The sequence below is a fragment of the Bubalus bubalis genome, chromosome 3 (assembly GCF_019923935.1).
Source record: "Bubalus bubalis isolate 160015118507 breed Murrah chromosome 3, NDDB_SH_1, whole genome shotgun sequence".
NCBI lineage: Eukaryota > Metazoa > Chordata > Mammalia > Artiodactyla > Bovidae > Bubalus > Bubalus bubalis.
The window spans coordinates 42,467,375-42,481,748 of NC_059159.1; the positions used below are offsets into that span (position 1 = coordinate 42,467,375).

Here is a 14,374-nt window from a genome sequence, read left to right on the forward strand (position 1 = left end):
AGCTTCATGTGTGAACTAAATAAGTGATCAGTCCACTATCTTCTTTCATGAGCTCAAATTCCACCCAAATTTGTGAAAATAGGGTACACGTTAGTCTGTTTAGGCAGAGGGATATTTCTCTTAGGGGACCTAGATCTGCCTTAGAAAATCAGTGGGCTAAAAAATTTCTCTTGGCAGACTTTCTCAATTAGGCTGCTTTTGATTACAGGAAACAGAAAACTCCAGCTCAGATTATTTAAATAAGGAAAATGTATTATCTCACATAGTAGGCAAGAGATAGGGTAGTTACTAGGCTGGTTAATTTAGCAGCAAATAACATTATCAAGGATGGAGGATTTCTGTATTTTATTTTTCCCTAATTTTCTGCTCTTCAGTGTATTGGTATTTGTCCTCAGGCTTATCTCCTCATGGTTGGTTGTAAGATGGCTGCCACGCTTCCAGGGTACCACATGTAGACATAATCACATCAAATGGTCTATTCAATGCCACATTTTGCACTTGCTGTTGGTGATTTCCCTACTTAATATGTCCCCCAAGCATATTGCTGAAGTGCAGTCTACTGTTCCTAGGTGCAAGAGGGCTGTCATGAAGGAGAGATGGACAAAATAAACATTAGATACAGGCATGAGTTATAAGGTTGTTGGCCATGAGTTCAATGTTAAGGAATCAATAATATATAATACATATGGTGTCTTTAAACAGAGACACACATAAACTAAGATTAAGTACTGATCCATTGATGAAAATATTATGACTAGAGGTTTGAAGGAACCTAACGCTCTGTTTCCATTAGGAGTGATGGTTTGATAGCCATTAATTCGGTGTTTGTGGCCACTTCATAGAATATATTGATAACTACCAAAAAGAATGAGAATTGACACACATGACTCTCATAGGGTTGTTACAGTAGGGCATAACTGAAAACTATGGCATGAAACTGTTCAGCATTATGCCCAGCACATTTGGGGTGGGGGTGAGACTCTGGATGCATTATTGTCAGTTTGATTGTGACACTTGTCTAAGTACCAAACAGTTTAAAGCAGGAGTACAGAGTGAAATGCTCAAAATTCTCCAAGCCAGGCTTCAGCAATATGTGAACCATGAACTTCCTGATGTTCAAGCTGGTTTTAGAAAAGGCAGAGGAACCAGAGATCAAATTGCCAACATCTGCTGGATCATGGAAAAAGCAAGAGAGTTCCAGAAAAACATCTACTTCTGCTTTATTGACTATGCCAAAGCCTTTGACTGTGTGGATCACAAGAAACTGTGGAAAATTCTGAAAGAGATGGGCATACCAGACCACCTGATCTGCCTCTTGAGAAATCTGTATGCAGGTCAGGAAGCAACAGTTAGACCTGGACATGGAACAACAGACTGGTTCCAAATAGGAAAAGGAGTACGTCAAGGCTGTATATTGTCACCCTGCTTATTTAACTTATATGCAGAGTACATCATGAGAAACGCTGGACTGGAAGAAACACAAGCTGGAATCAAGATTGCCAGGAGAAATATCAATCCCCTCAGATATGCAGATGACACCACCCTTATGGCAGAAAGTGAAGAGGAACTCAAAAGCCTCTTGATGAAAGTGAAAGAGGAGAGTGAAAAAGTTGGCTTAAAGCTCAACATTCAGAAAACGAAGATCATGGCATCCGGTCCCACCACTTCATGGGAAATAGATGGGGAAACAGTGGGAACAGTGTCAGACTTTATTTTTCTAGGCTCCAAAATCACTGCAGATGGTGACTGCAGCCATGAAATTAAAAGACGCTTACTCCTTAAAAGGAAAGTTATGACCAACCTAGATAGCATATTCAAAAGCAGAGACATTACTTTGCCAACAAAGGTTTGTCTAGTCAAGGCTATGGTTTTTCCTGTGGTCATGTATGGATGTGAGAGTTGGACTGTGAAGAAGGCTGGGCGCCGAAGAATTGATGCTTTTGAACTGTGGAGTTGGAGAAGACTCTTGAGAGTCCCTTGGACTGCAAGGAGATCCAACCAGTCCATTCTGAAGGAGATCAGCCCTGGGATTTCTTTGGAGGGAATGATGCTAAAGCTGAAACTCTAGTACTTTGGCCACCTCATGCGAAGAGCTGACTCATTGGAAAAGACTCTGATGCTGGGAGGGATTGGGGGCAGGAGGAGAAGGGGACGACAGAGGATGAGATGGCTGGATGGCATCACTGACTCGATGGACGTGAGTCTGAGTGAACTCCGGGAGTTGGTGATGGACAGGGAGGCCTGGCGTGCTGGGATTCATGGGGTCGCAAAGAGTCAGACATGACTGAGTGACTGATCTGATCTGATCTGATAGAGTGAAAGACTTGAAGATGTAGAAACTTCACAACAAAACTCTAGGCTAAGTCACTGGATTCCCCTTGAGAAAGTTTCAAGTAGACCACCTTCTTGCAAATAACAGTTTACTTTCACAAAAATAGATGACCTAGCTCATGATCGTAATTAGTCTTCTGGAATTGAATGACAATTGCAAACGAGTGAATATAGTTCTCTTTTCACTTTCATAAACAGGTGGGTAGCTTCTACTCTTTTTCCTCAGGATGTGCACTTGTAACATCATAAAGATGGCAAGTATTTTATGGATTAAATACAATAAATTTCAAAGAGGTTCAAGACGGAAATCCATTAATCTCATTTTGAAGATGCTGAAACAAGGTCCAGACGTAAGGGGCTAAGTGATAGACCCGACTGAGACCTGAGCTGCTGCCACCTGCGCATGGTCTCATTGGGTTGTACTCTGTTCTCACTGGAATGGGGAAAAGTGGAGCCTAGACATGCTTTTCCATCAGAGACTGCACTGATCTTGCAATTACTCCTAAGGCTTCAAGCTTTTTTCTACCTTATGGCATTTGGATATGCCACTTTCCCTTCCTAGAATACTCTACTCTTCCCCTAACTCTTGCTCATCTTCTGACTGAAATGTCACTTACTCTGAGAGGTCAGGTCTGACAACCCTCTTCACCTACCCTGAAACATCTCCTCCCTCAACTCCCTTCTTCTTTTTTTTTTTTTTTTTTAAAGATTGATTGATTTATTTGGCTGTGGTGTCTGACTCTTTGCAACCCTATGAACTTCTCTGTCCATGGGATTCTAGGCAAGAATACAGAAGTGGGCTGCCATGCCCTCCTCCAGGGGATCTTCCAGACCCAGGGATCAAACCTGCATCTATTATGTCTCCTGCATTAGCAGGGAGATTCTTTACTACTGACACCAACTAGGAAGCCCTAGTCTCTCTCAATTTGCAGACTGATGTTTGGAACAGATACATGTACCAGAACTGATTCAGTTTGTAGGGTTTCAGGCTTAGAAGTTCTTACTGAAATAAAGATTGATTTCATATTATTTTGGAGTCACTCCAGGCATTCACCATTCAATGTGAATAATTCAATATTATTCTGGAGTAACTCCAAGGCATTCACCATTCAGAGGAAAAGACATTTGTTTTGTTTTGCTAAAACTGAACCCAAGCTATATGAAAGACACTTCTGTATTTATAGATAATTTTGTGCCTTTTAGGTGTTTAAGAATGGATATTGCTTTTGGACAGTTATATTTTTCTATTTATGCTGATATCCATCAGACTTTTTACTATTTATTTTAATTTTAATTGATCTTTTTTATGATTGTAAAGCAAGCATATTCTTTGTAGACATTTTGGAAAATACAAAAAAGCATGGAGGAGAAACAAATATAAAGAAATTTTTTAAAAATTTGACTTTTACTACCTAGAGATAACCATAGTTTTTTTTTTAATTGAAGCATATTTGATTTACAAAGTTGTTGATTTTAGAGATAACCATTGTTAACAATTTGATATAGTTTTTCGTGGCCCTATTTCTATGTGTATGTGTGCATAGGCACACAGCTATATTGTATGTTATACATGACACACACATACATATATATATAACATGCATATTTGCAAACATATATATATAACACGCATATTTGCAAACATGTTATGTATATTTCATATATATGTACATACATATATGTATAATTTATGTGTATATATACATACATTATATATAAATAATACACACAAATATATAATAGTTATTAAGTGGTTATGTCAGATATCTTGATTTCCTTTTATACAGTTTTTCTCTTGTAATCCTTTCAATAGTTTTATGAGAAGATACTATTATTCTTACTTTATAAGATGGTAAATTCTTACTTTATAGATGGGTAAATTGAGGCTGAGACTATTAATTTGTTTGACTAAGGTCATTAGTCAGTAAATGGTGAATTTGAGATACAAATCTAGATCCAATTCTAAAGTCTATCACCTCAACCATTATGCTGTATGAATGCCTGTACTTTTCCATGTCTTAAATCGGAATTGCTATAGAAATAATTTTGATTTTGTTTTTTGACCTTTTATTATATTTCGTATATAACATTTTATTATCTTCTACTAACCTAATTTTAATGGCTTTATGATACTCCATAAGATTATTGAAATAATAGCTGAATGAATGAAAATATCATTATTACACACTACTTTGGTAAAGAATGGATTGGGTAGATGCTTTGGTGTTTCAGATGCTTTCTGTCATCTTATTTTCTTAATTTGTTTCATATTCTGCAATGATTTTTTTGTTTCTCTTGTCTCTCACTATATGGACTATGTATGCTTTGCTTTCGAAATTCTGTGTCACGCTTTGGAAGTCACACATCCTGTTTCTATTCTCAAAATGCTTACCTCTAGATTAAAGAAAAACACCTTATTTTCAATATCACAATGAAATAATATCTCTTTATTTCTCTTGGTAAAGATGGTGTGTTTAGCACAATTTTTTAGCACATTTTTATTTCCCTTCATTTTTTTACCTTCCACTCCCTTCCACTCCTCCAGGTTTGGTTTTTTTCATGTAATTTGGCCTTTTTGACTAAGCATCTGAATGCAGAGTTCCAAAGAATAGCAAGGAGAGATAAGAAAGCCTTCCTCAGCGATCAATGCAAAGAAATAGAGGAAAACAACAGAATGGGAAAGACTAGAGATCTCTTCAAGAAAATTAGAGATACCAAGGGAACATTTCATGCAAAGATGGACTCGATAAAGGACAGAAATGGTATGGACCTAACAGAAGCAGAAGATATTAAGAAGAGATGGCAAGAATACACAGAAGAACTGTACAAAAACGATCTTCACGACCCAGATAATCACGATGGTGTGATCACTGACCTAGAGCCAGACATCCTGGAATGTGAAGTCAAGTGGGCCTTAGGAAGCATCACTACGAACAAAGCTAGTGGAGGTGATGGAATTCCAGTTGAGCTATTTCAAATCCTTAAAGATGATGCTGTGAAAGTGCTGCTCTCAATATGCCAGCAAATTTGGAAAACTCAGCAGTGGCCACAGGACTGGAAAAGGTCAATTTTCATTCCAATCCCAAAGAAAAGCAATGCCAAAGAATGCTCAAACTACTGCACAATTGCACTCATCTCACACGCTAGTAAAGTAATGCTTAAAATTCTGCAAGCCAGGCTTCAACAGTATGTGAACCATGAACTTCCAGATGTTCAAGCTGGTTTTAGAAAAGGCAGAGGAACCAGAGATCAAATTGCCAACATCCCCTGGATCATGGAAAAAGCAAGAGAGTTCCAGAAAAACATCTATTTCTGCTTTATTGACTATGCCAAAGCCTTTGAACTGTGTGGATCACAATAAACTGTGGAAAATTCTGAAAGAGATGGGAATACCAGACCACCTGACCTGCCTCTTGAGAAACCTATATGCAGGTCAGGGAGCAACAGTTAGACCTGGACATGGAACAACAGACTGGTTCCAAATAGGAAAAGGAGCACGTCAAGGCTGTATATTGTCACCCTGCTTATTTAACTTATATGCAGAGTACATCATGAGAAATGCTGGACTGGAAGAAACACAAGCTGGAATCAAGATTGCTGGGAGAAATATCAATAACCTCAGATATGCAGATGACACCACCCTTATGGCAGAAAGTGAAGAGGAACTAAAAAGCCTCTTGATGAAAGTGAAAGTGGAGAGTGAAAAAGTTGGCTTAAAGCTCAACATTCAGAAAACGAAGATCATGGCATCTGGGCCCATCACTTCATGGGAAATAGATGGGGAAACAGTGTCAGACTTTATTTTTGGGGGGCTCCAAAATCACTGCAGATGGTGACTGCAGCCATGAAATTAAAAGACGCTTACTCCTTAAAAGGAAAGTTATGACCAACCTAGATAGCATATTCAAAAGCAGAGACATTACTTTGCCAACAAAGGTCCGTTTAGTCAAGGCTATGGCTTTTCCAGTAGTCATGTATAGATGAGAGAGTTGGACTGTGAAGAAAGCTGAGCGCCAAAGAATTGATGCTTTTGAACTGTGGTGTTGGAGAAGACTCTTGAGAGTCCCTTGGACTGCAAGGAGATCCAACCAGTCCATTCTGAAGGAGATCAGCCCTGGGATTTCTTTGGAAGGAATGATGCTAAAGCTGAAACTCCAGTACTTTGGCCACCTCATGCGAAGAGTTGACTCATTGGAAAAGACTCTGATGCTGGGAGGGATTGGGGGCAGGAGGAGAAGGGGACGACAGAGGATGAGACGGCTGGATGGTGTGAGTCTCAGTGAACTCCGGGAGTTGGTGATGGACAGGGAGGCCTGGTGTGCTGCAATTCATGGGGTTGCAAAGAGTCAGACATGACTGAGCGACTGAACTGAACTGAACTTATCCCTCTTGGAAAAAGAAATTTCTTTCCTACATTATGTACTTTCTCTTTTGAGAGTTATTTTAGATATTTAAATAAAGTTCTTTTATGCAGAAGTTTTTATGCTCTGACTCTTCCTCCTTATTCTTTTTTTTTTTTTTTTTTTTTTGGCTGCACCACATGGAATGTGAGATCTTAGTTCCCTGACCCAGGATGGAAGCCACAACCCCTGCATTGGAAACACGGAGTCTTAACCACTGGACTGCCAGGAAAGTCCCTCTTCTTCCTTATTCTGACTTCTCATTCAGTAGTACATGTTTGAGAAGTTTTTTCTTTCAGAGCAGTTAACTGGGTAGTGTCATTTTTGAGCACTTTGTATCTTAGTATGTATTCCCAGATGACTCAGGGGTAAAGAATCCTCCTGCAAGTGCAGGAGACATCAGAGACACAGGTTTGATCCCTGAGTCAGGAAGATCCCCTGGAGGAGGAAATGGCAACCCACTTTAGTATTTTTACTGGGAAAAATCCCAGGGACAGAGTAGCCTGGCGGGCTACAGTCCACGGGATAGGAAAGAGTTGGCATGATTGAGTGCATGTGCGTGCCCGCGTGTGCGCACACACACACATACACTTATTTAAGAGGCCTTCACAACTTTATAACAACTTTGCTGAGTGTAGAATTCTAAAATTATAAACATTTACCTTCAGAATTCTGTTGGATGTGCTTTATTGATTTGTATCTTAGAGTGCACAATTCTGAGGCCAGTTTGAATTTAGTACCTTTGGAGATAATTTGCTCCCTCCCAAATTACCTCCTCCTTTCCCAGTCTGAATTCTTGAAGGCTTTTTTCTTTACCCTAGAAATATTTTAAAATGTCACCTGGCTGGTCTAGGTGTTGATTTTATTTCATTCATTTTCCCAGCAGGTTTAAGTCTTAGGAAAATTACTTAATTATTGCTTCTGTTCCTATTCTGTTTCCTCCTTCTGAGACTCCTAATGTATTCAGTCAATTTACTCAAGAACTATTCTATGCTAGACACTAATTTGGGTACTGGGGATATATCACCAGGGAACATAAATGCTTACATTTTTGTTGTTTGGAACTCCTGACTCTGTTGTCTATACCAACCACCTTTGTTCTGATTTTTCAGGGAGACCTCATCCTTTGAGCTGAAGCATATTTTCGTAGTCCTATGGGTTTTTTCCATTTGCTCATCTTAACATGGAGAGGTTTATATGCGTCCAGCTTTGGTTAATATTTAAGTAGGAATTGCTGAGGGTTCTGTCAGAGACTGAAGCAGATCTGAGTATATGCACTGCCTTGCTCTCCATCTGCTTTCATCTAGCCTTCAACCTTGAGTAAGGGGTTGTTCATGGAATTCTATTGGGGTGATAATATATTTTACAGAAGTGGAATATTGAACTGACCATTCCTCCTAATTGAGCCCTTCTATATTCTAACTAGAAGACAGCCCTCCAAGTTTCTGGCATACTAAAGGTTTTCCCTCTATTTTTATTCCTTTGATCTTTTCTATGTGAATTTAGAATGAGGCAATTTAGAAGTCTGTCCTCACAAAGACATTTTTATTTAAAAACCACAAAGTAATATTTTTTCCTCTGTGTTAAGAGGGTTAGAAAAAAATGTTCAAGACTGATAATTATATGTAGTTTTGAATTTTTTCATAAAGGGTCTTAAACCCCTTGGGAAACTACATGGTCTAGAGAGGTCGGGGGAATGGAGTCTGACTGTAGTATGTAATTTCACTGTGGCTTTGAATAAACTATCTGAACTCCAGGTTCTCTAATCTCAGATCTTCTTACATCATAGCATGACAGGGAAAAGTACCAGAAAAAAATAAATGTGGAAGCTCTTTGAACTCTTCAAAGATAGAAACTAAGGAAATCTAAGGACTTTTTGTTGTTTGAATGCTATTATAGCTTTGAGCACTTTCAAGCTAGCCTGAAGAGTATCTGCTGGGGGCATAACAAATGAGGTCTGGTTGCTGGGAAGCCCAGGTATGCAAAGCAGTTCTGAAGTACAGCCGCACTGCTTTGCACGCTGTCACGCCGTGTAAGATCCAAGAGGGTGTTAAATGTGGACCCATTTTTCCGTTAGGTCAAATAACTATGCCTGGTTAATGTGAAATTAGTTTGTTTCTCCTCTTCACGGAAATGAAGGCTTCTGGGTGGGTGAATCATGCCTTAATAAACAACTTTTGTACTTCTGGCCAGCACAGGCAGCAGATGTTGTCTATCTTTGTGACATGACTTGGAAGAGCACAAAAAGAAACATCGGTATGGTGGTTTCTGAAGCTTAAAGAAAATATCTTACTGCCTCCGGGCCAAACTTTTCAGGTTCTACCCCTTCCTACTATGAATCCTTTCTGTATTTTATGACTCAATTTCCTTATGAAACTCCTGTAAGATTCAGTATTAAATTTCCCTAATCGTGGGAAAAAATATTCTCTATATTAAGGTCCATGACACTGCAGCTGTTTTGGCACTATGGAGATAAATGGCTATGTCATTAGTGTCAGACAAGTGACTTTTTTTTTTTTAATAATGGACATGAAATGGAGGAATAAGAATTTTTCCCTCCTAAGCAACGTTGTGCGAATGCATCATACTTGTAACACATAGACCAAGACAGAATGAGGTACCTTAATTTAGTCAGCAACTGATTAATCACCTGCTGTGTGCCAGACACTACACTAGGGGCTAGATATACCTTAGCAAACAAGACACTGTTCCTGCCCGCACGTTGCCTCAAATCTAGTAGAGAAGACCAATCAAAATATATTAATTGGGATAAAGTGCTATGAAGAAACTATGTAGGATACAATAAATGCAAATAAGAGTAGGAGAGGAGATGAGCAATTATAAACCAAAGAATTGGACAACTTATAAGAACTGGACACGTTTCTAGAAACATACAGGCCACCAAAACTGAATCATGAAGAAATAGTTATTTGAACAGACCAATCACTAGAAGTGAAATAGAATCTGTAATTTTAAAACTCCTTGCAAAAACAAAAGGCTATGACCAGATGGTTTCACTGGGGAATTCTATCGAATAACTTTAACTGATCCTTCTCAAACTCTTCCAAAAGACTGATGAGGAGGGAGCACCACTAAAGGCCCCACACAAAAACTACTAGAATGTATAAACGAATTCAGCCAGGTAGCAGGACACAAGATTAACATACAGAAATTGGCTGCATTTCTTTTTTTTAATTTATTTATTTTTTAATGGAAGGATAATTGCTTTACAGAATTTGGTTGTTTTCTGTCAAACCTCAACATGAATCAGCCATAGGTATACATATATCCCCTCCCTTTTGAACCTCCCTCCCATCTCCTTCCCCATCCCATCCGTCTAGGTTGATACAGAGCCCCTGTTTGAGTTTCCTGAGCCATACAGCAAATTCCCGTGGGCTATCTATTTTACATATAGTAAGTTTCCATGTTACTCTCTCCGTACATCTCACCCTCTCCTCCCTTCTCCCCAAGTCCATAAGTCTATTCTCTGTGTCTCTTTCTCCACTGCTATCCTGTAAATAAATTCTTCAGTACCATTTTTCTAGATTCTGTATATATGCGTTAGAATACGATATTTATCTTCCTCTTTCTGATTTACTTCACTCTGTATAATAGGCTCTAGGTTCATCCACCTCATTAGAGCTGACTCAAATGCATTCCTTCTTATAGCTGAGTAATATTCCATTGTGTATATGTACCACAGCTTCTTTATCCATTCATCTGTCGATGGACATCTAGGTTGCTTCCATGTTTTAGGTATTGTAAATAGTGCTGCAATGAACAGTGGGATACATGTGTCTTTTTCAATTTTTGTTTCCTCAGGGTATATGTCTAGGAGTGGGATTGCTGGGTCATATGGTGGTTTTATTCCTAATGGCACCCCACTCCAGTACTCTTACCTGGAAAATCCCATGGACAGAGGAGCCTGGTAGGCGGCAGTCCATGGGGTCGCACAGAGTTGGACACGACTGAGCGACTTCACTTTCACTTTTCACTTTCATGCATTGGAGAAGGAAATGGCAACCCACTCCAGTGTTCTTGCCTGGAGAATTCCAGGGACAGGGGAGCCTGGTGGGCTGCCGTCTATGGGGTCGCACAGAGTCGGACAGGACTGAAGTGACTTAGCAGCAGCAGCATACTGTCTTCCATAGTGGCTGTATCAATTTACATTCCCACCAACAATGCAGGAGCGTTCCCTTTTCTCCACACCCTCTCCAGCATTTATTGTTTGTAGACTTTTTGATGATGGCCATTCTGAAAGGTGTGAGGCGATATCTCATTGTAGTTTCGATTTGCATGTTTCTAATAATGAGTGATGTTAAGCATCTGTTCATGTGTTTGTTAGCCATCTGTATGTCTTTGGAGAAATGTCTGTTTAAGTCTTTTTCTCACTTTTTGATTGAGTTGTTTGTTTTCCTGGTATTGAGTTGTAAGAGCTGCTTGTATATTTTGGAAATTAGTCCTTTGTCAGTTGTTTCATTTGCTATTATTTTCTCCCATTCTGAGGGTTGTCTTTTCACCTTGCTTATAGTTTCCTTTGGTGTGCAAAAGCTTTTAAGTTTAATTAGGTCCCACTTGTTTACTTTTGTTTTTATTTCCATTACTGTTGGAGGTGGGTCATAGAGGATCTTGCTTTGATTTATGTCATTGAGTGTTCTGCCTATGTTTTCCTCTAAGAGTTTTATAGTTTCTGGTCTTACATTCTGATCTTTAATCCATTTTGAGTTTATCTTTGTGTATGGTGTTAGGAAGGCTGCATTTCTTTATACTCACAATGAAATATCAGAAAGGAAAAGTACACAAATAATCTCTTTTAAAATTGCATCAAAAAAAAAAAAAAACCCTTACCAATAAACCTGACCAAGAAGATGAAATACTTATATGCTCAGAACCATAAAACATTGATAAAGAAAATTAAAGATGATTCAAACAAGTGGAAAGATATCCTATGCTCTTGGATTGGAAGAATTAATATGTTAAAATGGACATACTACCCAAAGCAATCTACAGATTTAATGCAATCCCTATCAAATTACCCATGACATTTTTCACAGAACTAGAACAAATAATCCTAAAATTTATATAAAAGCATCAGTTCAGTCGCTCAGTTGTGTCCGACTCTTTGCGACCCCGTGAACCATAAAGATCCACAATTGCCAAAGTGATCCCGAGGAAAAAGAATGAAGCTGGAGGCATAACCCACCCAGACTTCAGACAATACTACAAAGCTACAGAAATCAAAACAGGGTGGTATTGTGCTTGCTCTGGCAGCACATAAACTAAAATTGGAATAATAAAGAGAAGATTAGCATGGTCCCTATGCAAGGATAACAAAAAAACAAAACAAAACAGTGTGGTATTGGCACAAAAACAGACATATGCATCAATGGAACAGAATAGAGAGCCCAGAAATAAACCCACATACCTACAGTCAATTAATCTTCAACAAAGAAGGCAAGAATATACATAGAAAAATGACAGTCTCTTCAGCTAGTAATGTTGGGAAAGCTGGATAGTCACATGTGAAACAATGAAATTGAACACTCCCTCACACCATATGTAAAAATAAACTCAAAATTGCTTAAAGACTTAAATATAAGACATGGTATCATGAAACTCCTAGAAGAGAAGAACATAGACAAAATATTCAGACATATACCAATATTTTCTTAGGTCAGTCTCCTAAGGCAATAGAAATAAAAGCAAAAATAAACAAATGGTACCTAATTAAACTTACAAGCTTTTGCACAGAAAAGGAAACAATAAACAAAATGAAAAGACAACCTATGGACTGAGAGAAAATATTTGCAAATTATGTGACCAAAAAGGTTTAATTTTCAAAATACACAAACAGTTCATACAACTAAAAAAAAAAAAGATAGACATTTCTCTAAAGAAGACACACAGATTGTAAATAGGCACATGAAAAGATGTTCAACATTGTTAATTATTAGAGAAATGTAAATCAAAACTTCAAAGAGGTACCACCTCACATCAGTCAAAACGGCCATCATTAAGACGTCTACCAATAAATGCTGGAGATATGATCCTGCAGTCCTACTCTTGGGTATATATCTGGAGAAAACTCTAATTCGAAAAGGTACATGCAGCCCAATGTTCATAGCCGCACTCAGTCGAGACACGGAAGCAACCTAAATGACTACAGACAGATGAATGGATAAAGATGTGGGATGATCCCCTGGAGAAGGGCATGGCAACCCACTCCAGTATTCTTGCCTGGAGAATCCCATGGACAGAGGAGCCTGGCAGGCTACAGTCCATGGGGTCACAAAGAGCTGGACACAACTGAAGTGACTTAGCATGCATGCACATGTGATAAATTTGAAATGCCTGTGATGTTTCTAAGATAGAACAGTAGGCAGCTGAGAGTCTGGAGCACAGAGGAGAGGATTAGGGACATATTTTAGAAATAACACTGTAGGGATAAGATTTTAGGCTTGGAGATGGGTGAGCTCTCCTAGGAAGAAAGAGTAAAGGGAGAAGAAAGGAGAGCTAGAGATTGAGCCTGGAGAACTAGCCAGGTGTAGAGCTATGCCACTAAAAGAAATGTTGAAGGCAGTTAAGAGGAGCATGTGGTTTGGAGAGGCTTCCCCAGTGGCTCAGCAGTAAAGGATCAGCCTGCAATGCAGGAGCCATAGGAGATGCAGGTTTGATCGCTGGGTCGGGAAGATCCCCTGGAGGAAGAGATGGCAACCCACTCCAATATTCTTGCCTGGAGAATCTCATGCACAGAGGAGCCTGGCAGACTACAGTCCATAAGGTCACAAAGAGTCGGACATGACTGAAGCGACTTAGCAATCACACATGCGTGGTTTGGAAAGGAAACTGATGATTTATATTCGGAACTTGCTAAGTTTGAGGTGCACACTACAGTCTTGTTATTTCTAGTGTCATGCCTGGGCAAAATGCATAGGTCCCCTTCAGAATGTGAATGCTATATTTATATTTTACTTTGTGATTTGGTCTTATGATATCTCTGTGAATTTTCAAAATAAAACATTACTAATCATGTTCATGATGGAGTTTGGAGCAGTAGAAACAATTCTGCTAAGATTCATGACACAGCAGCTGTTTCTGAATTATAGAGATAAATAATTTTCTATGTCGCCAGTCCTAAACAATAAGTGGCTATTTCATTTTGAGTAATGGACAGGAGATGAAGAAAGAAGAGTTGTCCAACATTGAGCCAATGTGCTTTATGGGAAGTACACGAGCTGGGAATGCAATGAAAATACACATATATTGAACATTTACCATGTGCCAGGTTCTGTGCTGGGTTTTGGGGATAACTCAGAGAACAAGACATAAAAGTCTTAGATTTTACAAATAAGTAAGGGAGATGGGAAAAATTAACCTGCAAATAAAATAACCACAATGTGTGGCAAGTGAAAGAAACAAACAGATAGAGGAAATACATGGGAGAGGTGGTATGGCACTTTGAGTCTAGAAAGAGTCTTTAGAGAAATTTTCCTTGGGTAAATTTACTTAAGTCGACATTTACTTAAGTCGATTTCTGAAGGATGAGGAGTCATATCAAGATGTGGGGACATGGTTTGCTATTGGTAAATCACCAAATTGTTTTTTTGCAGAATTTGCCCCTGAAAAGTTACAGCAAGCTGAAG

At 38.9% G+C, this 14,374-nt stretch overlaps 1 non-coding gene across 1 annotated transcript; it reads left to right on the forward strand.

Annotated features, from left to right (window-relative positions):
* The first annotated feature begins 11,986 nt into the window (after window positions 1–11,986).
* Window positions 11,987–12,093, forward strand: LOC112584079. Its single transcript, XR_003108433.1, has one exon. It is a non-coding gene; the product is annotated as a U6 spliceosomal RNA (small nuclear RNA).
* The last annotated feature ends 2,281 nt before the right edge of the window (window positions 12,094–14,374 follow it).